The sequence below is a fragment of the Xiphias gladius genome, chromosome 7, assembly GCF_016859285.1.
Source record: "Xiphias gladius isolate SHS-SW01 ecotype Sanya breed wild chromosome 7, ASM1685928v1, whole genome shotgun sequence".
Classification (NCBI taxonomy): Eukaryota; Metazoa; Chordata; class Actinopteri; order Istiophoriformes; family Xiphiidae; genus Xiphias; species Xiphias gladius.
In genome coordinates, this window is record NC_053406.1 from 19508289 (window position 1) to 19532441 (window position 24153).

Here is a 24153-nt window from a genome sequence, read left to right on the forward strand (position 1 = left end):
TTGACATCCAAGGAAACTGAAACAAATGCCAACATGTGGGTAAAAATGTCTTCTTATTTAATTGCATACTGTGTTAACATCACCTAAAATCTAAGTACCGTATAATATAATCAACACCGACGTGGGTAAACGATGCACTGTGTGTGTGGGTGAAAAACATTCTTCTGGCACAGTTATTTACACCATAACTTGTATATGACAGAAAGTGAAAATTAATCTTGTCTAGTGTGGGACACTCAGAGAGAAGGAAAAAAAAAAAAAAAAAATCAAGAAATTAACAAAAAGCAATCACCTGCAATCTTGGTTTTCCATTTTTGTCTCATCTCACTTTGAAATACACTACACTGCCAAAAGTATGTGGACACCTGCAGTTTTGTGTCCTTTGTCTTTGGCTGTTTTTTTATGGACTGAACTCAGCCCCATTGTTTCAAATATAGGAAATCTTAATGCTACAGCATATGCTGATATTTTAGACAATAGTGTGCTTTCAACACTATACTGATACGCTCAGTATCAGCTTGCATATGAAAAAAGGCTTAACTATTGGACTATATTGAGATTAACTGTCTCAAATATTCACAAGTGATTATAAACCTGCAAAAAAGGCACAAAGAACTGTTTAGATAGTTTACTAAAGCAAGATCCACTGTAAAGCTAAATATACCAAAAATATTCCCTTATTAGACATTGGAGTATCTTAGTCCTAGTCATTTAATACTTTTGCAGTTATAAAAGTTATGAACCGTAATTTTGAGGATCCTAACTAAGCTCTTTGTGAATCCAAAACTGAGCAACTGTAATTTAGTCAAGGTTATTAATTTGGTGGATTTTCTGAGTGAGTGGTAAATTGGCAGTGTCTTTTGTTGCAGATTTTTCTGCAACAGTGCTGCCAAGAATCTTAACAATATGGCTCTACATCAATGAATTTTACGCAACCACAAGCCAAAAGTCCTTAAGAGTTTCTTTTTCTCCAAGTTTCCAGTATCACCTTAACATCTGCTTTCATGTCATCAAGGCACTGCAGAAAGAGAGCAGGGGCGTACTCCAGAGTATTCACTGTATACAACGTTATCATTTTAGTTAGTTATTTTAATTATATACACAACCACGGAAATAAAATGTTCTGTCTTCGGATGTTATTGAAACATTTTAACTTGTAAGAGTCTTCAGAGAGGTGATTCTGTGGTAAGTGGAGCATAATTACTTCCAATTTGCAGCTTACAGTTTTATGAACTGAGTATGATTCAGATGATTACGCAGTGAGCTCTCAGACGCTGCTCTCTGCTTCCAACACTTTTCAAACCTCAAAATAAAGCACTCGAAAGGAAGTGAAAAAAAAATCTGGATTTTTTTTTTTTTTTTTTTTAAATAAATCAGTACATCCCAGTCATTGAATAATGATGTTGAATCCAATTTATCCATAATTACGTTCACTTCTTTGGCTCTTTGGTTCATCTAATGGTATCTCTTTCAAGAAAAAAGATATAATAAATGCATCATTACCTTTAACTTAAAATAATCAATGATATCCCACAGATTGGTTCATTCGCCACTCTTTAAAAGCTGGTCCATGGATCAAATTTTATCTTGTGATTATACATTTAATTAAACTTCTGCAGTGAAAACCTCATTTCAGCTCATTACCTGAATAAAATGTAAGTTTTACAGGAACAAAAAGTCAAAAGTTTTAATTTGGATGAAACTGTAGAAGCACAATGAAAACCCCAAAAAGGGGATAGTTTGCCTGCTGTAAAAATCATTTCACTGACATCTACATCAATTTAAAGAAAGGATGTGGGATCAACAAACACTTGAGTATGAAGGGAATTATTTGGTTACGGTATCACTGTGATTATCATGTGTTCATCCATGAAAAGTATTCTTGGAATTTGCATACAGATTTAAATTAGAGCCTTAATTTATACTTAGTTTAAACTGAATTTCTTGAAGTGACCTTCATTATTTTAATCTCAGAGCTATACCAAATATTTGAGTTCATACATATTTTTACATGATATTTAAATGGACACCAGTTGTCACAAACACAGTAGCCAGGCCTGGAGCAAGATACATGAAACTCTGTACGAACACAGATAAAAATATGCATTATTTTTGTCAGATTGACAAAGCTGTGCATCTACCTGGTTCTTTTACATCGTGGAAGTGGAAACACAATCTCCACTCCCACAGTAAGCCATGTGTAGAAATGCTGTCAATCACCTGTTTGCATATTGGTACTTCTGGCTGCTCCACTTGTAAAAACTCTCAACGAAAAAAAAAAAAAAAAAAGCAGCAAAGTAGTGCAATGTGACCAACCGTGCCACATTGGTTAGGTTCTGCGACACCACCATTACAAACGACTGTGGTTATGTATAATGCCTGTACCATTAAATCATCACCAATAAACCATCAGACAGTGTTACAGTAAATCAGTCTTTATTATGGAACACCAGAAGGAAGATCAATGATTAATCTATAGTGCTTATATAATAATAAATTAAAAAGACCCCTAGCAAAAGGGAAATTATAGCTCGTATTTATTATAAATACCAACGTATATGTAGGAAATAGTACTGTATATGCATGTTTTTTGTGCATTGTTTATACATTTTGCCCCACGACTGTGGTATACCTGGGAGGTAGACATATAACTGCCTCTACAACACACAGCTTGAAACAAAATATTTGCCAGCCAGATTACATTCACTTGAGCACTTGGTGGACGTGAGAGTTCCTACTTGAAACGAGTAGCTTTAAATTGGGTGTGTTACATAAAGACCAGAGGCTTGTGTGTGCAGATTTGAAAGCCCTCCGCTGAAACTGTGCAGCCGACACGCTGTAGAAAAGGGAGACAAAATATGTCAGCCTACAGATCTTCAGAGAATGGCACACTGACATTTGTTAGCTGCCTCTCTATGTAAAACCGGCTCTGCCTCACAGGTGACCTTCCGAGGTCTATTTTTATCAGGTAATGACTGTCATTATGAATGTCTTTGCTTTACATCGCTTCTACTGCAGCCATCACGCTCAGATAGAGACACTGAGACAACAGCAGCAGTCAGGCGCTGATCCCAGTGAATCTGACCATCATCCATGGAATAGCTGATGGACTGTCAGGTTTCCCACCATCCTTGTTCACAGAAGACGTGGAGGTGCCGCCTGTCAGGGTGTGCTTCAGCGCCTCCAGCTCCCTCTTGATTGCCTGACATTCTTTATCAACAGTCAAGTAATTCTGTTCCCTTGGCAACAGTCTCCTGCTGATACAGAGAATCAGGTATCACCTTGAAAGTTTTAGAGTGTGGATGGCAGCCTCAGTGTTTTCATTTGCGTGCAGCTTCCCCATTATTTTCAGGAGGAAACTAAGGTTTAGTAGTGAGGTCTGAGCTTTTATTTGCGTCGCCTTCCTGCACTACCCGACATTCTTATCATGGCCTTCTTCGATTTATTCCTCTTTACCACCTCTGATCGCTCACTGCAGCGCTACAGCGCTTCTACACAGTGTTTTTCTGTAGTGCTATGCAACAAAATTACAGGCATTAAAGTAACTGTAATTAAATTTACATTGATAATATATAATTAAGGTAACTTTGAGCTTAGGCTCTTTCTAGCTGCCTGGGTTAAGATTACAGTGACATTTTTTTTCCCTTTTTGACCTCTCTCGGATTTTGATGCGGAAATCACAAAATTTAATTCAATTTATGCTAATAACTCCCAACTGGCACTGACAAGCATCAGCCCTAAATCAAATGGAACAACGTTAAATTCATCTAGGCAGCAAATTATCAGCACAGTTTTGGTTTCCGCCCAAGATTTAATTTCACTTATATTTTCTCTGAGTCTGGAGAACACTGTGACTCTTCTCAGGCATATATTATTTGCTGGATATTGTCTGGCCAGAAAGTAATGCATTCGCCTTCATTCATGGCTGGAAAAAAGAAGATTATCTGGCATTCATTTGTGGCATTTTCTCATAAACATTTGTTTGCAAGTTTGATTTTTAACTGACTAATATCTGTTTTGCTGGAAAGTTTTTTCATGATTTTATTTCAGCTTTCTTTCTAGAAATTAAAAACAGCAATTTCGTATGTTTCAACATCTTGCTTTTCGTGCGCAGATAATTAGACAGCTTGAAGTGAAAAAATAAATAAATAAAAACATGCTACTATCAGACCAGAAGTTAGAGTTTCTAGATTTAACACAAAGTATTTTGAGATCTTTTAAAGCACGAATCTGGAGGACAGTTTGTTGTATAATTTCTGTCAATCAATCATTCTGTTTGGTCAGATTGGATCACTGAGGATAAGAAATGTGTCCTTTGTGAAATGGACTTCAGTTAGATGCAAACTGAAGTCAATTCCAGCACTAGTTTGTGCATAAAAATGTATTTTAATTTCAATCTAAGGTTGTACATAAAAACTACGTCCAAATGTTTGAAATAGCAGATAACCAACTGCTGTGCTGCATTTGATGGTGCTTGAAGAGTCTGAATGGACGATTTTGCCCTTCTCGTCCTAGAGCCCCTTTATGTATACTTTCATCCGCCGTCTGAGCTCTTTTCATGTCAAAGGTTAGCATGTATCACATATTATAGGGGGAGGCAAACTCGCCGACAGAAAGAGAAGATTTGAACATCAAAACTGGCTCTCATGGTCGGCTGATCATCATGGGTCAAAGGCTTTATAACGTTCACTTATACGCCAGCACTTCAGGTGCACTCATGTGCAGGGTGAGCAGTGAAAGTTTGTAGTAACTGTCAAAATATAGTAAATGTGAGGAGACATGCAGCCATATTTTTAGGTCGGTGGGCTTTTGAAAAACAGCTCAGGCTAAAGCAGGTAGTTAATATTCAGATCGTAAAAAAAATTTTATAACACAGATGGCTGTGACGGCCAGACGAAATGGTTTACATTTAACGCCTCCATAAATGCAACTGCATCCTCATTGTAAACTATTCTAAATGATTCCACTGTCTTCAGCTACAACAACAGCACTGCCAGTTTGGACTGCTGCTACAAAAGCAATTCTCTGTCATAATGGTGATATTTATCTGTGATAAATAAATAAATAATATGAGAAACATTTATTTATATATATATATATATATATATATATATATATAAATATATATATATATATATATATATATATATATATATATATTATATAATATTATATTATATATATACTTATTTATTTTTATTAGTAGAACGTGTGACAGACGGAGTGCTGCATGGAGATATATGACATCCTCCAGTCAGTCTGTGAATACAGAGTTGATTAAATGTGTCATGCGACGTGAAAAGGTTGTAAATGTGAGCTGGAGCTAGGTCACTGCGAGGACCAGGGTGAGCAAATGCCCTTCAAGTGCTTGAAAATATGATTCCCACTCTGGGGGAGATTTGTCAAGGCAGCATTGATCGGAGCTGTGGTAAGAAGGGTGACATGCTCAACATGCTGAAACAAGCACCTTCTCAGCCCAGAGCAGCAATACCAATATTTCATCCTGAGATTGTTCCAGTAGGTAACCACAACCGCAAAACACAGACACACCTGATTTACTGCTGCTTAAAAATGTAATTATAAGTCTTGACAAATAAAATTTCTCATCTGATCATTTGGTCGGTGATTGTGTTATGAGTATGAATCCCTCATAGACGTAATGAATTTCTATTTTTCATTCTCTCTTTTTTCTATTTAGGATGTCACATTGATTATTGCGGATGTAATCAGCAGTCTTGGCAGCGTGATTAGTAAAGCCAAACCAAAATGCTTTGCTGCAAAGCTGTCTTCATTGTTTCTGTGTACCACAGAGGAGATCCCACAGACAAAACAAGTCTGTGCACATAGTTGTTATAATGACGCAGTTTAGTTTATCAAATGATGTCACTGTGGTATTATCACAGTTATAGCCCCTGTGGATCCTGGAAATAAGCCAGTGCTCTTTGCCAAGTGCTTCCTAATGAACCAGGTTGTTTTTCTTGTATAGTCAAGAGCATACACACTCTTAGGTATGAAAAGCCTGCATATGACTGGTTAGATTTTAATGGCCGCACTTTGCATCATGCAAACAAGGGATACAAATGCGGGGAAATAAAGTATTATTAAGGTATGAGGCACATTTTGGTGGCATGGAGAAAGTCAAATGAAGACTATATTTTTGCAAAATGTATTTCACACTGACCTTGTACAGTTAGGTTGGTTTGTTGCAGACAGTTACCTATACTTTCTTTCCCATGCAGACAGCCCTACATACTGTTCAATGTTTGATGCATACAAGTTTATACATTTTTATTTCAATAGTTTCTCTCATTTGGAGAGTTAATGCCTTATTATGGAAATAATAATTTCGCCTACATCAATTTATACAAGGCTCAAGAGACATTCACAGTTTGTATATTTGTTCCTTTTCTTAGACACAGTGGATTGATATGCAAAAGCAGGGCAGTGGACAATTAAATTAAATGGCACTAATTGCTTCAAACATCAGTTCACCACTCTTACACTTTTTTGTTTTTTTTAAAAACACAGCATCATAGGCATGAATTAATTCCTCTTCTGCTAAGGGTCCAATGGCAGCATAACATTTCCATTAGCAGTGTCTCTGAGCCACAAAATCCGTATTTTCAATGCTGACTGTTTGCTTTTCTTTCTCTGTGCAGTCTTTGCCTCTTTTTCCTGTCTGCCAAATATGAAGTTAGTTTTCTAGAATCCACCACCAATGCATCCACACAAAAAAAAAAAAAAAAAAAATTAAGTTTAGAAGGATGGACTTGACCTTAGTCAAAAAAGTTGTTGATTTTTAGTAGTAACATTATGCAGTCCACTTTACTATCTACACTACACTATCCAGGTTTTCCTTCAGATCCTGTACCATCATGTCTTGTGATCAGTTTAGTTAGTAGATGAAATCCTAAACAACAGTCACAGTCATTAAATATATGAAATATTGTTTTTGCCTGGGGGTTAATGTGTTATTCTATAAAAAGTGTATTGGTATCATCTTCATAATTTTAGGAAGAAGATGATGGAAATCCTGCTATCCACACCGGATGGAGATATCATGTACGCTCTCACTGCTGCCTCTACCTGAAAACCATTTGACTTCATTTATCGTAATGCCATTTGATTCATCACCTGAGATAGCTATCTCGCTCATCTCCTAGTTATATGAAAAGGTCGGAAAGTCATCACTGACATCTAAAACGCATCAATGCACCTGTGTTTCACTTCGTAAGACCTTGTCATCCAATTTGCAGAGATATTTAATGTCCTAAGTTGGGGTCAAAATGAACAACCATGACACCAGATCACAGAATAGGCAATCTATAAAAGTTGACTGGTTCCCAGTACTATGCACACTACTAGTGAAACAACCAGCAAATAACTTTAAGTTAGACACTCATTTATCTGAGAGACGATAAAAATTAGTCAACTGTCAGTTTTTAATCATATTGATTATAATGCCGTAGCTCTCCCTTTAACATTGTTGGCTGTGTAATGCCATTGTGGGCAGTGTTGCAAACCAGAAGGCAGGTCTGATTTATGGTCATGTTGGATTTGTGTGATGGAGCACTTTGATTGGTCAGGTGTTTAAATTGCTGGATTAACCAAAAACACACATTCCTGTCTGATTTTAAATGTGCCCCAACTTTAGGCACTTCCAAATGTAAATTGAAAACTCTGCTGTTCTCCTTTGCCTTTAACTGATTAATTTCTCTACTGCGCTTTTATTTCCTTCACTGAATTTGGGGCATCTTAGATTACAAAGGGCACTGTAATTACATTATATTTCCGGTCTTTTATTTATTTTTTATCCACGTTTTTTTTTAAGTCTCATTTTACTCTTTTTTTTAAAAAATTGATTTTATCTTCCGTCTTTGTGTTTTAAAATCCTATTTTAATGCTTTGTCTTATGTAAAACACTTCGAATTGCTTGTGTTTGTAATTTTCCAAAAACTATATTACATGACAATACAATATATAGGCCTATCAATATTGTGGTGTAAAATTAAATATATCCTAATAGATCGCACACCCTGTGTCTGTCTCTGTGAGAAGTGTTGTGTGTGTGTGTGTGTATATATATATATATATATATACATATATGTTATGAATATGTTTTATGGTGATTTCTCATGTAAAATAGATCTCAATCTCTATGACAATTCCTAAATAATTGAAGATTAACTAACTAACCAACCGACATCCAGTGTGTAGTAACAATTCATGAATCTAATTCCACATGGTGGTGAGAGAACATTCATCTCACATTTCATTTACAGTCAGCTAATGTGGAGAATTTCAGCACTGTGGAGAGCAGCCAACACACAAACAGTATGCTCGCTGCTGCTGCGGATGACAATTTAATGAAACCAACCTGGTGGTGATGAGGGCAGCCTGAGCGCCTCTTTGATGAATCAAGTGCCTCAGCTCTTGCAGAGAGGATAAGGTTAGTATTCCTTGTGCCTCCTCTCCCAATTTTCACTTTACCCACACGGTCAGCATTTAAAATTACACAGTGTATTTTTATTATTATTATCCTTGTAAATCATTTCATTTATGATTCTTTGATTTGGTTATTTCCTTTTATTTCATTCCTAAAATATAAATGAAATACTTTGCAAGGGCATCATGGTTCAGCAGACTTGTGGATTGCAGCTCTGAGGCCCACAGCACGTCCTGTCGGTTATCACAGCAGACATTAATCCCCTGAATTTCAGGGTCTCAAACTTCGCCTTGGACAAATGAAAGAAAAGATGATAAGGATGTCCTGAGAGAATCCTGCTTACTCTGAGTCGTGCTTTACTCGCTGCCATTTTAACATCACTAAAATCAAATGTCGGCCCGAACTGACTGGGCAAAAGTGGTTGTCTGTATTTTTTCCTGTCTGGGATACCCCTGAACTTCCCCTGTCAGTCGACTATAGCCTAAAGGTGAAGAATGACACGGCACCACAGGTGAAGAAAATGATACAATAGCTCTACATACAAAATGTATAAGACAAACTACTTAGTGCCAGCATTTGTCTAGTACTGAAATAATTAGTTGATAAAACAGAAATTATGTTAATATCCAGTTAATTCATTAAATTCTTTTAAGTCATTTATCAAAAAGTATACTAAACATTATCCAGTTCCAGCTTCTCAATTGTGAGGATTTGATGTTATTTTCTTTGGTTTATATATTTTTAAATTAACTATCTTTGGCTTTTGCACTCCTGGGTGGACGAAACAAGCATTTATTAATACACCACTTTGGGCTCTGTGAAATTGTGGTGGGTATTTTTCTACTATTTTCTCACACTGGATAAACTAAATCATTGGTTCGCAACCTAACGATTTGGATCTCTACAAGCGGTTACAACATAAGTCTGAGGGGTCAACAAGATGATTATCAACAAAGGAATGAGAAAAATACATCTTTCTGCTAAACTACTCTTTCTGTCTAATCTTTGCCATGTTATAGTGAATTACTGGACAATTTGACCTCTCAGGCTCCCAGAAATAAAATAAAGAAAAAGATCACTCTTTGGTACACCTTGTCACAAAAGGTGATGAGGGGCTGTTGACATTGCTTTTTTTTTTTTAAAGGGGTCTCTTGGGAACTACTGAACTAAATGATTAATCAATTATTAAAAAAAAAAATAGATACATAAGAAATAACTGAGGGATTAAGCAGCTCTAATTTTGTCCTTTTAATATCTTTCAATCATGACTTGAGTTTCGATACATTTGAGCAACCTTTGCTAATGCTCCTCTTTCTGTAGAGTATTCACACCGCTGTCTGCATGTCAAAATTCTTCACAGCAAAGGCAAATGTGCTGTGGTGAAGAGGGCACAGCTTTGTGTAGCACTTGTGACAGAAAGGTACTCCATTGAAGCGTTTCGTTCAGTTCACTAACCAAGTAAGATTCAGAGAAAAGTACCACGGTTTCTGGCAGAAAAAAAGGTTTGAGCTGAAAATTCATGTTTACCATTTTGGTCTGTCTGAGAATGAGGATGATAAGGGAAAAATGGTTTTTAAATGGAAGAGTCCGTTACTCAATGGATTGATTATCCATTGTTACTGTTTGAGAGACAGGTTTGAGCTTCACTGTTGACTGACTTTTGTTTTGTTCTTGACAACGGAATAAAAACAACATCAATAGGTACCTAATGCAGCTCATGGTGGCTTGTAATTTACAGAGACAAGTTTGCTTTTCCATTGTAGAGCTGAAGAGGATATGTAGCTTTCATGATGTTAATACTATAGTAATGCTACTGTTTTGCTTGCTTTTTTTGCTTGACAACACAATATCTTACAAAGCCTGTGGCTTGCTGATTTAACTGTTCTAGATCACAAAGCCGCTGGAAATCAGAGCAGGGGAGTGCTCCAGAAAGAAGCTTTGAAAAATCGTAAACTTAACCTTAAATTCTAATTAGTTATTGAAATGCTACACAGGCTCAATTTTTGATCTCAGAACAGATTATTCCAATTCCGGTGATTAAATTCACTCACCCTCAGATTCAGCCTTTCTGGGCACTGACGATGTGATAAATAATGGATCCTGACAGAAAGAAACCGCACAAAACGTTTTTCACAGCAGCAGAGCAAGAAGTAGTCATGACAGCATACTAAGACTACCAGCAAATATTCTTGAAGAGAAGTATTATGGCAACACCAGCAAAAGAAAGGGAGTTGGCATGGCAAAATTTCCTGACAGAGTTAATACATAAGATTATCAAGTTGTGCAAAGTAGTTCTGTTGAATTCAATATCTATAGTTACTTTTTACAGAATTTGGATGTAATTTTTCCTGCATTGTACACTATAATACTGAACGCATTTTATGTTTTTGAATCAGATGTAACCCCAGTGGTATGAAAAGCACTTGGCAGCAGGTAAAGGTCAAGTTCAAAAACATTCAAATCAGGTGATATTTATTTGCTTTACAGCCATAAATGCAGGCTTATGCATTACAGTTGGGTTTCACATTGTAACCAAAAGGAAGAAGGTGGAGCCCCATAAAATGGGTGGAGGGAACCCACCACCACCACCACCACCACCACAGTTCACCCCAGCTGAAGAGCTAGCTCTCAGCCAGAATGCAGAAAGGCCATAAATAGCTTTCCAGGGGGTAGCTCATCAGAGCCAACTAGTCCCCAGGACACAAGCGCCTATATAAATGGTAGGTTTATCCTATTTGAATAAAGGCTGATGGCTGATTAACACTTTTGCATCTAACCACCCTAATCTCTGGTGACTGAAGGAGTCCTCAATCTTATGGACATTCCTCCATCAATAAGTGTCTCATTTTTAACAAATTTTGTCTGATCCATAGGTTTCAGGTAGCCTATATTTATAACATTTCGTCTTCTAGAATGAAGCTGATGAGCCTCTCAACATTTACAGAGAGGCATATGGAAGTATACCTTAAATTCTGAGAGGGTAACTTCTAATTTTTTGGCAAAAGATTAAAATCTTGCCTGTCATTGTGTTGTCAGACCTGTTCCCCTTCCCCTGTGGAGGAATCCCCATTCAACTCCAGAGAACATCTTAGCACAGTAAGAACAGCTATTCATATGTCACTTTATCAGCCATGTGTCTAACTGAAATCATAAAATGAGAAGAATACTATAAACTCTTCTAACAGATGCCAGTAAAAGATGCTGGTACCAGATCTATAAAAAGTCAGTCTGGAGAAGCAAATACAAAAAATCTGACATCCTGAAAGACCACATACAACTTCAAATCAAAACTTGAAATACCTGAGCACAAGTTAAAGGTGTGTTTATAAAATTATTTTATTTTTCTATTGGAGTTAATACATTAAAGCATGTCCTTTCATTTTAAGTTGCAGTAAATTAAGAGGAAATGAGAATTCTGCTGACAAACGACTGTATTCATTGAGAATGCATGAAAAAAAAAATGAATAAATAAATAACCAGCTTGTTGGGGTGATGTTGCACTTAGTTTAAGTGGTTGTTGCAAAACATGTCTCTCACAGTACAGCCATCTCGGTTGTCAGAAAGGTGGCAGGGGGGTGCATCATCTCGTTCTACGATCTTTTGACCTCTTATTGTGGCAATATCGCATAACAGCACTCTTGCCAAAGTGATTTCACATGCCCTCTCTGGAGTGACCCTGAGCCCACACAGACACTGGAGCCGGGCCTTGAGGGTGCAAATGGTCATCTCCACCCTGGTTCTTTTCCTGCAGTGGGCCAGGTAGTAGCGGTACTGCGCTGCAGGCTCAGAGTCAGGGTAGGGGGGGTCATTCGTAAAGGGCAGGCAGGGGTAGCCTCTGTCACTGCACACCTTTTGGATGGATCTGCGCACTGTTGCTTTCCCAATTTCATCTCTGATGTTATACAGAAAGCTGCCTTTGGCAAAAAAAAAACTAAAAGCAATGCACAGAGTTCGTAAGGATGTGAATCCACGATGAGTGGAGTTTACAAATATAGGTCACATAAGTAGCCTGTTTTTGTTCTACAGACTCATTTATGTGTTTTTGCTCTCTAGGGACACTGCCATTACTGTGTTGCAGTTGAACTGAACACATTTTTGCTGACCGGGAAAGCAATGCCCTCCTCCGAAAGGTGACCTCCAACCTCCACACTGAGGCCTAAACAGGCCTACCTAAATTGCAATTTGAGACAAGAACATAACACCATAAAATAATCTTGGCCTGCAGCGGCTGTGTGATCTTCAGCACCCCGATTACTACCAAAACTAACAAAACACTGCTCATTTGGAAGAACAGAAACACGGCAGTCACAGTATGACTTTTAATAACAATTTGCTGGAAAAATGTTAATACTTATTTTTGAAAAGGAGGACTTCACAGTGGACGCTCATGTTTTCAATCTGATAGTCCATGGATAAATTCATTTTGAGCAATGTAGCCTCTTCTGCCCCATGATGCTTCGTGAAATAAGTCTAATTTCTTTTCTCTGTCTTAGAAGCTCAGTTGTAGATATCGCGGTCAGCGAGGGGCAACAATGAAGGTTTGGTTAGTGTGCTGGATGATTTATTTTCCTCACCAGTAGTGGGGTGAATGTCTGTTTAAGCAGATGTGGGTGCACAGTGTCAAATCTCTTGAAAGACGACTCTTTAGCCCCCAGCAAAAGCGCTCCACCACCTCTGCTCTCTCATCATCAACACCCCTCTCTTTTCCTTTTTTAAAATTTTTATTCCTAGCTGTCGACCCCCAGAACCATCACAACTTTTCACCCTACCAGAGGCAACAACACCCTGTCAGGCCCCACAGGCTATAACGGTGAATCAGGACAGCATGTGCACACCAGTTTCCCCATTATAATGTGCAAATGTGCATACTTTTCCAATTTTCCCCTGAAAATGTTAATGCTGTGCAACTGTGTTGATAGAAGAGACCAATTTGAATGTTAAATCAAGCTGAGCTTACTCATACAAAATTTTTATTCAGCTATTATTTTTAGCCATGATAAGCCTGTAGATTTTTCTGCTGTACCATCAAGGGTTGCCCCACCTGCTTCTAACTGAATATCACAGCTATCTAATATCACAGGGACTGTTAGACACAATGTGATATTTAATTCATAGCTACATTATTCCAAATTTCTCTTCTTGCACCACAGTGAGGCCTGGCTCCAGGGTCAGAGCTTAATTTTCTTGCTCAAGGACACTACAGAAAGACAGATGCTCACCAGCACCACGCTGATCTTAAACAATTTTCTAAAATTGGAGGACAGTCTTGTGATGGTATGATCCTGCTGCCCATGAGGCACATGTGTCACACACTGGCTGTACCAGCTATAATTACTGTACACGCGCATGATTTCAAAAGCAAGTTTTCCCTGATTCACTATGAGCTGTCACGGCCGATTACCATGGTGTCATGTATCAGTTAAAAGTTGGCTGACTAGACCTCACATTTCCTGGCAGGGTCCTGATGTCAATTTGTGAAACAAATCTGGCAGGTCTGGAGGAGTTCCTTGACTATCAACAATCCTAATCTAGTGCCTGGAGGGAGGCAGGGCAGGGATGAAGGGGGAAGAGGGGACATGCTGAATGGATGCTAGAGTGGACTTGAGTGTGAGGTCACAAAAACCGTCAACAGTCCAGGCACTTGGCTCACTGCAGCGCTGTATGTCATAGCTCTGTACCCACCACTGCAATTTTATTTCCCAGTGGCCTCAATTTGTCAAAATGGATTCTGTGCATGTCAGGACTTCCCCTCGTAACTAAGGGCAGTTTAGTTGTGAGAGAGAGGCCTAAACAGCTGCAGTTAAACTGTTCTAATGCCAACACCCCTATGCTTAAGACAGAATAATCACTATCAAACCAGTGTGTTTCCTCTGCCTCCTCCCTCTCCCACTCTCTAAGTTGCTTCAGGGGGTTGGTGTGTCATGGCCAGCATGAATAGAGAACAGCATTTCCATCTGTCTGGTAAACAAGCTGGCTAAGCTGTCACCTCAGATCACCCATTCTGGATATTTCCCATAGATGAGGAGATTCAGATGCTTTATTCTCCACACAAGCATTTATCATATCAAGCTGTAGCGTTAAATTTCATCTAAAAGCAACCACCATTTTATATGTGCATTTTAATGGAACAGAGCAAAATGGATAACCAGGACTTGCAAAAGGGGCAGACACTTTTATTTTCAGGATCAACACAACTGTTTTATTATCTGAGTCTGAACGCAGTGTAGAAAAAGAGTAGAAAAAGGGAGCATGCATTTGACCCATGGTGGATGAAATATTTGTACAGCATTCGTTTTCTTTTAGGTTTTCTTAGTTAGAGAAAAGAATCTTTCTAAGCCTGCCTGCATGGCACTAATATTATTACATCGGATGTTTACCCTCAGTAATGGATGCAGCGTTTCCCCCAGGTTGACAATTTACTTGTGGTGGTTGGTCAGAGATGTGACTCGTGCAGTTTAGAGGGGGAAAGTATAACCCGGGTTTTTTTCTGTAGGTAGACGCTACAATTTACCATTGTTCCCTAAATGCCTCACATGCAAACACAGAAAGAGTTCAATGTGATCAGGATTAATTAGCACAGACCCTGACATTTTGGGAGAAAAATTATAATGCTTGATGTTTACAGTTTTTACGAATTGCTAGCATCTGTTCAGTTCACCTTTTTCAAACTCCTAAAACGTCCTGACTTAGTACAGTGGGTTATTTTGTGCCCAAAATGACAAAAATGGCCAAAAGCGCTGCAAGTATGTATCTAAAGTCCATCAGTGTACCACAACACCTGCACTAATTTTTTTCCAAAAGATAACACTTATACTTATAACATAATCACCTTATTTATTGTTTTCTACTGTATATGTACATTGTCCAGTTAGGGTATTTTAACATCCAGTTAAAAAACAGAACAGCAACATTGTAATGCTGCACATAAAAATTAAGAGTGAGAAATGGCAGAAACATTGTGGCAAAGCGAAATAGCTCAAAGACACACACACACACACACACACACACAAATAAAAAAGGTTCATTACAACTAAATTTAGTCTAATTTAAAAGGCCACATTTTCTCGGCATCATTTGTTCCTTTTTTAAAGGATGATTATTATAAATTGAAAGCTATTTAACACCTAAATAGGTTTCAGCTGAGATGGGAGTCAGTTGTGATTTAACAATTTATGAAACTAACCAGCAATTTGTCTCTATAATTGTGTGAATATTAAATTTAAAAAATATATTAATGAATGAATGAATGAATGAATTTTTTTTTTTAAATAAACAAAACACATTTGTAAATGCTTGTTAACAATTATTGAAAAAACATGTCCTATAAATGCTATGCATACAACCCAACTGGTTAAATGTGTTTACACAACAATCATAAACTCCTGGCCATCGCTGTATTAACTTTAAAGTTTTTTGTCATGTTATTCTTTATAGCCAAAACTTTTTAATTGAAGAAACTGTCAGATATTCTATGCATGCTATGGGCTTGCATGCTTTGCAAGTAGAAAATAGTGAACAGATATTGGACAAATTCATTGGATAAAAAGCTGGTGTCAAATCTGTGATCAACAATAGGTATTTAATCCTGTGATACCTTGAGTAGTCACTGTAAGACTCATACATAATTCTGCACAGTGCTTGCCCACAGATACACTCATGGATGTGCGCACACGCACACGCACACACACACACACACACACACAAAGACAGAGACGGATACACACCTCTTGTCTCCTGTCAAATTAGTTTATAGCTTCATAAACAAGAGGCAAATAAGCAGTGATACCAGCAACAAGAGCTGTAAAAACCGACAGCTGTGTTGATATCTCCATGAGGAGCAATAAAGATGACTCGACTGCAGACATGACACTCTTCTATTTACACAACTTATTAGCCAAAGTAATCACTTAACAATGCTGCAGGTAATAAGTGTAGACAGGATCATATGGTCACCCATTTCAGATATTGTCTGCTGGGATATGACCTGAATTTTAAAACTATCACCATCAATATATTGCCTCTCCAAAAAAAAAGAACAACAGTACTGTTTGCTTTCAGGGTACTGATTCTGTAGAGCAAAGAGGATCTTATTTAATTATGTTTGCTGGGGAAAAAGCAGCAGGTTGCGTGTGCATTTCCTCTCAACACCAGAGTGATATTTGCCATGTGAAATCAAATCTATTTCTCATTACGAGGCAGTGTTTTAAAGCCGCAATGTTGCATATCCATGGGGGCAATGTCGGACTGTTTTGAATAAAAGTGATTGTCTGTTATTTGCTTTCTGAGATAAAAATAAAAAACTAAACTTCACCAAAGACTAACTTTTTGGATGCCAAGCTGCACAGCCTCAGTGTAAGAAAGCCATTTTTCTTGGGTTAAATGATGTGACCAAACAAATATGAGTTGAAGGGCTTGAATTTTTCTGTTTAAACAGCAGCACAACATAGTTCAATCATCGAATGCCAACACAAACAGCAGTTGAATAGGGTAACTTCAGTGTTATCAGCCTTAAGATAAAGATATTCTCTCCAGTGGACTTGATTCGTGGTGAGATTGATGCAGGTTTTAAAAATGGGTCAGAGGAAAATTGGTATCCAGACCTTTTTTTTTTCTTCTTTTTTTGATCAAAGATGTTATATCCAGTGTGGACTGGAAAGACACTCGAGGAAGGAAACCTCTGCAAAAAGAGCTCTCTCTTACTCCCAAAATATAAGATTTGCAGTTACTCCAGATAAGGGGCACCATGGAGTTGTGTGTCCATGGTGCCCCTGATAGAAACAACTTGGAGCCGCTTCTGGTAAAAATCACATTTATTTATCTGTTGACCTTTCTTAAGGCAAGGATAACTTCTTGAGAGTAATTTTTGTTGGTTCCAGCTCTACATGGTTCCAGATGCTACACTGTATTATCCATTAAGTGCATCTGGTAGTCAGTGCTTAGCGCAGACATCCCCTCAGCCCAAACCATAAATGAAACCTATGGCCTTGTCAGTGTCTGATACTGACTCCAGTATCAAATTGAAGATGCAAACACACCTGTATGTATTTTTTTTTTTCTTTTTTTATTTAAAAACAGATCCAAACAGCAAATAGTTTTTAAGTAATTTCACTCTGAAGGCAGAATGAGATGACAGAATTTATGAAGCAATATGCTTTGATCTTGGTGTGTTGTCTACATTTTATTTTAGGAGACACCTGCCTCAACCACATTTAGGGAGATTAGGAGTGAGCTTGTTATCTTTCCACTCCATGCTTGTGTCTTTTACAGGACTAGAATTTCAATGCAGGACCAGACACTGTGAAACTGTTTCCACAACCTGCAGAACACAGACGTTGTTCATTTGTTGCTGAAATGTTGTTCGGCCACATCAAGGACCTGCTCACACTTAAAAATCTGAGCCGTGCTGTTGTGAAGGTTATGTGATGCTGAACCTTTAAAGACCAACAGGTCAGCAATAATTAAAAGTGCAGTATTCCTGATGTATTAAAAAGGTTTCTAGGTAAGGACACTTATCTCTATATAACTGTATCAAGTGCATTTTTGAAATTGAGTTTTATTTCGTGATTCTAGCATTCATGCCTCACCTAAAAAACAAAAAAAACAAAAACAAAACGCAAAGAACAATGAATATGCATCACCATATTCAACTTCAAAAGATTCCTTGAATTCTCAAGATATCTGCAGAGACATTTTTCTACAGGAAAGAGCATTACGCCCTCACAATCAAAGTTTTCACTGAATAAATACCAGGAACTAATTGATGTAATTGTCTTATTGATGTGTGGAATATTATTTATATAGGCAGAAAATCCCAAACCAAATTTCAGTCAGACAGAATATGATCTCATAATCAGGGAAAGGCGAATGCTGAGAATGATTGTGCTGAGTCTTTTACAAAAAATAAAAAATAAAAAAATGTAATAATAATAATAATAATAATAATAATAATAATAATAATAATAATAATAATAATAATAATAATAATAATAATAACAACAATTTCTCGGCAGCCCACATTGTGGATTACTCATGGGAAAATCATTCTTTGCTCTGAAAATACTACATCTGTGGCTGTGTACATTTGCTCCAGGCTAGTGTTTGTCAGCCAGAAATCCTGGTGATGTTTAATGGTGATAGCTTGACAGAGGTGTAGTTAAACACAACCACCCAAATACACACACACACACACACACACACACACCACGCACACCTCCCATCGTCACCATGCAGAGTGTAAGCGAGTTGAAAAAGACAAAATAAAAGGACAAAATATCAGAGGGACATAAACAATCAGCTATCTCAACCCTGCAGCCTGTCAGTCCCATCTGTCTCTTCCAACTACAATGATGTAAATGATATCTCACTGGACCCTGCCAACAGTTAGAGCACATCAGCTACACTAGGCCCATGCTTTGTAGATCTCATTTGATTCTCACTGCTGATAGTGGATGTGGCAATTTATGCCAGTGCTCATTCAAGTCGACGGAGATCAAAGAACCTTGTCCTACCCCTCCCTTCACTCGCATCTCTGGTTTCATCAGATCTGCAACAGGACTCCTTACAGGGTCAAAATCGGTGCAAATGTGTACTGAAAATCTGAAGTTTAAAAGCGGCGCTTCAGAAATTTGCATGTATTTACATGTTTGCCGGCATGGCAAATTAGTTCTTCCAATCTTTCCTGAACAGGCCCGACTGTATTAACAGAAAAATGCAGTGTGACATATTACCTTCCACTCCAAAACTTGAAAACCAGATTAAGCGATGGTCATCATTTCAGGTTTCGCTGAGCTGTATTCATTCACAGTGCAACTATGGGCAAGGTTATTTAGTCTTGTCAACAAAGAGACAATCAATTTTTGTATCTATCCATAATGAATTGAGCAAATTTTGGTATACCTTATAAAATATCTAGCACTTTGTTTTGCATTATCCCTTACAACCCATTAATTATTGCAGTTTGTGTATCGATCCTGCTGCACTGTAAGGAAATTAAAACACTACTAAAAACAGCTTAAACTAAGCAGTTAAGAGCATGTCCACTCCAAAAAACAAAAGTGACATATATTGAATAGTCAGTACTACTCGAATTTTCCTTTAAGGGCAAACCAAAAGGATGCTAGCAGAGTTTTTGGCAGGTAACAATTTAAGTCTCAGACCAGATTTGGTAACATTTGAAATTGGAGTTTGGAATGAAATTGAAATATTGCAGTAAGTGGCAGGGCATACAGTCCTGGTTGAAATTATTGGCCCCCCTGAACTTTATGTACAGAATTTAGAATATCTTCAGAAATAAATGAAAATTAACCAATTTTATATAATCAGAATATTTAATAAAATGTCCAAAGTTACTGAACAACAACAACAACAACAACAACAACAACAACAACAACAAAAAGCCTTCATAGAGTGAAATAATAAATAGACATAAAATGTACACTTGACAATTATTGGCACCCTTTTGATAAATTTAAATGAGTTCCTCAAACAAAATAAAAAAACAAACAAGACTCACCTTTGCTAAATTTTCGGTGATCACATGACCCGAATTAACCAGTGAATGATGATTTTATGATGGGCTGATTGTTTCCGTTTTTTTTTTCACAATGGCGAAGACAAGAGAGCATCAGAAAAGCTATCATCAAAAAACATAATTCCAATGGGTACAAGGCGATCCCTGTTTGATCAGTTCCTTATGTTATCAAGAAGTTTCACAGTCATAAAACTGTAAAGACGCTTCCAGGACGTGGTGCTAAGAAGAAACTCAATGAGAGAAATCTGCAAAGGTTGATGCAGATTGTGAAAAAAAAAAAAACCCACCACACAACACGTGGAGCAATCTTTAGTGGTGGTTTCAGCATACCATACCGTGCATACAGCGCATCAGTTTGTCTATAGGCAATGAAATAAGCCCATAAGGAAAAGAACAGGCCACTTACAGTAAAACTAAGCGGGGGTTGTATCATGCTGTGGGTCTGATTTGCTGCCTCTGGTACTGGAGGCACTGAATGTATGAAAGAAATGATGAAATCAGAAGATGACCAAGGCATTTTAGAGCCAAATGTGTTACCCAGTGTCAGAAAACTAGGTTTGAGATAAAGGTCTACGGTGGCTCAGCAGGACAAGGACCCAAAGCACACATCCAGCAGGACAAAAGAATGGTTGAAAAAGGAAAAGATGGATTGGTTTAAACTGGCCAGCAATGAGTCCTGACCTACATCCCATTGAAAACCTTTGGAGAGAGCTGAAATCTGCCATTACAAAAAGGACTCCTGCAAACTTAAAAGAGCTTGAACACAGTTTCTGCCACTCTTCCACTGCTACCAGCAGACAGGTACAAGAAGCTTCTAGATGGCTACAAGAAATGTTTAGAGGCTGTCACTGTTGCCAAAGGTTCTGCAACCAAATATTAGTGAAGGGTGCCAAGAAATGTGTCTGGGGTACATTTTGTGTTTTTAATATTTCACTATTATGCAAGTTTTGTTTTTTTTATTTTCTTTTGTTCACTTACATTGGACCTTTTATTAAAATATTTAGATCATATGAAATTGCTTAATTTGCAATTAATTCTGAAGATATTCTAAATTCTATACCTAAAATTCAGGGGTGCCAATAATTTCAACCAGGATTTTACACTGTACTATGTTTTATATCAGTGGTTTCAACCTTTTTGGCTGGTGACCCCTTAAAATGAAGCCTACTTGTGGTCTCAGATGGTCTGTGAGCTGAATAATTCTGTGAGAAAGGGGAAATAAAATTATACAACATTTCACAAGGAAAAGGACAAGTTTGAAAAAATTAATATTTTGTGTAGCAGCTATAAGATGTTTTCTCCTCAAATTAATCAGCTTATGACCCCTCAGATTTATTTTGAGACCTGTTGGGGAGTCCCATGTTGCATGGTTTACATCATATATACTTATATTAGTCACATCAGCTTGTTTAATACATGACCCAGAAGTTAATTTTCGGCATATTTTTCTGGTGAAACAAGAACACTCTTGCTGTGTCATTTTAGCAAGAGCCTTATTACAGTTTCACTATGACAAACCTCACTCGCTGAAGAAAGGAAATAAGGTACAACAAAAAACCAAAAAAAAATCAGCAAGGACCGGTGTTCTTTTAGACAAGGTAACAGTAACCTGGCAATTCTCCCTGGTTGTGTGTTGCATTGGATGCACCTAAGTCCACTCCTGATGTTCAGCTACATCAGAGAGTTTGTTTTTAACTCTTTAAAAAGTTACCTTGCAATCACTGCATATTAATGAGCTGCAATTCTTTGTTTCTACTTGTATAAAGGAAACACTGAAAGCTGAACACTGAAAGTTTTTGCACTTTGATATGATTATTTTATGCAACCACGAAACAAAACAAATCGTCATCTATGACAGCATTCACAGAGGTATCATTAAATCCATATTCACATTAACACAACAAGGCCAAAGATGCAGAAAAATTTGGTTCAACATTATCCTAATTACTGAAAGTAATGCTTATGGTACGGTAAAAATGTGCAGATGAATATTCATTAATACCTTTGTGGTGAAACATTTAAAACATTTGTGAAGTCTTTTATAATCAGGCTTTTGTAATCTTTTCTTCTTTAGAGCAGATGCTCAAATACTTCTCAATAAAGCACACCTCAGAAAAGGAAAAAGGAAAAAAAAACAAAAAACAAAAACAAACAAAAAAAACATGCCAAAGGTTTATCGGATATTCAACAGGAGAGCTTATAGAAAACAGAGACTTCATCAGACAATGTGCAGCTAAAGAGTCTCACTGGACAGTGGAAAAGCTTCTCCAAACTACCAAAGGGTGAGGTAATTCACAGAGCACTGATGAAGACAAGGCACTATGATTTAGCTTCCCATTAGCACGCGTATGCACACACCCACATCTCTGCACACAAGCACTCTCACACACACAATCATTTTTCAGCATTACTTTGTTGGAGAAATTGCACCCTGTGCAGATGACACAAAACAAGCACTTTTTGATCTCTGTAAATGCGTTGCAGGTCGTAGCAGGTAAGAGCGTTGTTATTCACGCCTATTCTCGCTGTGGAGATAGTCTTACATAGCCAGACCTCTCTCTTTGCCAACACAAAATGGAGTTACTCTATAAAAAAAATTCCTTGACTTCTTCTAACAAAATTTTATACCACCAATATGGACAGTAAACTGTTAAACTTACGTATGTATTTATGGTTTATACAGTTGCAACATGGAGCAGAGATAATGTTGCTGTTTTCCAATTGTTGTTGTTTTTCCACTGATGCCTCAGACTCATTTTTTTACTAGATACAAACTTCTCCATGTCACATCTACTTCAACCAACACCTGAATAAAGATAGAAGATGAAACCGGAAAAAACTTTTTTTTTTTTTTTTTTTTTAAATGGAAGAAAGATGATCTTTTTTTCATTTTTAGAGTGTGAAGAAAAAGCCTGTATTTGACTTGTTCTGGAGGTGTCATATACAGCTCAACCTTTTCAAATGTCAGTTGTATCCTGTAGGCCGCAGTAAAATAAAAATTCAGTAGTCGTGCTGTTTCTCCAATACACAATGATTATATTTTGCCTCTGGTTCTTCTTGAATAAATTATGGGTTCTTGCGATTAAAGTTGAATAAAGAAGTCTAAGTTTTAGGTTTATTATGATTATTTTTACGAGGATGCTGCATTCTGATCAAGGTTACCAATGCTGGTGTCACCCTCCTGTAAAAATTTCAGCTGGAGTCCCTGAGCAAGAAACAGCAAGAGAGTAAAAACAAACACAAGCACATAGCAGGGACATGTTCAGTAAATCTATTCAGAAGGGTGAGGCAAGCAACATACATTTTTTTTTAAAATTGATTTTCTTTAACTGTTGGATATTCTAAATTTTGAGAAACTACTTAGCAATGGTATATACAGTATATCATGGGCTGAACTGAAGCCCTAGACGGGGCATGTTTACTTTTTCTATAGTTAACCAAACCACAACCTTTATCTATAACCTTAACCAAGCCAGGATATAAAATGAACCCACCCTTTTCTCATTATCAAAGTGTTTTGGTGGCCCAAAACTAACTACACAAGGGAGGCAGGACGAAAACCCCAATCTCCGTTGTCAAAGTCCTTTTCTTTATACTGTATGCTCAGCACAGACCCAGACCACTACTCTATGGCTTCTTTGCAGAGCAAGAACATAACGCTTCCTGGACTAGAAAGTAACATACCACTAAACATGTCAGACAACAATTTTGCAGTATTTATGTGTAATTTGTAGGAGAGGAGGTTGTAATTGAGGGGCAAAGTGCGAGATAAAAAAAAAAACACACTAGAAAACAAAAACATTTGACTTATGAAGTCAAGTTTACTTTTCAATGCCATTTGCCAACTACTATTCTGTGAAAAAATGCTGGTTAAAACAAAGTCATTTTAGCATCACTCAAAGTGTTGCACCTGCACAGTTTTCATGCTCCTGACTTAGCCACAAACAGAAGTCAGTTATTCATATTGGAGCCCAAGGCTAGACCCACTTACACAGCCCTGTGTCACGTTGTCAACAAACTAACATTCGGGGTCCCTGAAATTCCTGTATTACAATGTCCTATCAGCACACCTGCTAGAGGGCATGTTGCAGCTGCAGAGCCGAGAGACTCAGACTGCATGCAACATTTTTAAGCCGGATACAAAGCAGCTGAATCAAGGGGGAGGTCTGGTCTCACT

General features: G+C 37.5%; 1 protein-coding gene across 3 annotated transcripts in view; it reads right to left on the reverse strand.

Moving 5' to 3' along the window:
• The window catches only part of lrfn1 (leucine rich repeat and fibronectin type III domain containing 1), a 168456-nt gene that overhangs the window by 126433 nt on the left and 17870 nt on the right, over positions 1-24153 (reverse strand). Inside the window, exon 3 of one of the 3 annotated variants that reach the window (XR_005707835.1) lies at positions 8645-8735. The exons of the other annotated variants lie outside the window; for them this stretch is intronic. The gene's annotated coding sequence lies outside the window, so the exon portion shown is untranslated. Of the gene's footprint in view, positions 1-8644; positions 8736-24153 lie in introns of those variants that run through there. 3 annotated transcript variants of the gene reach the window in all.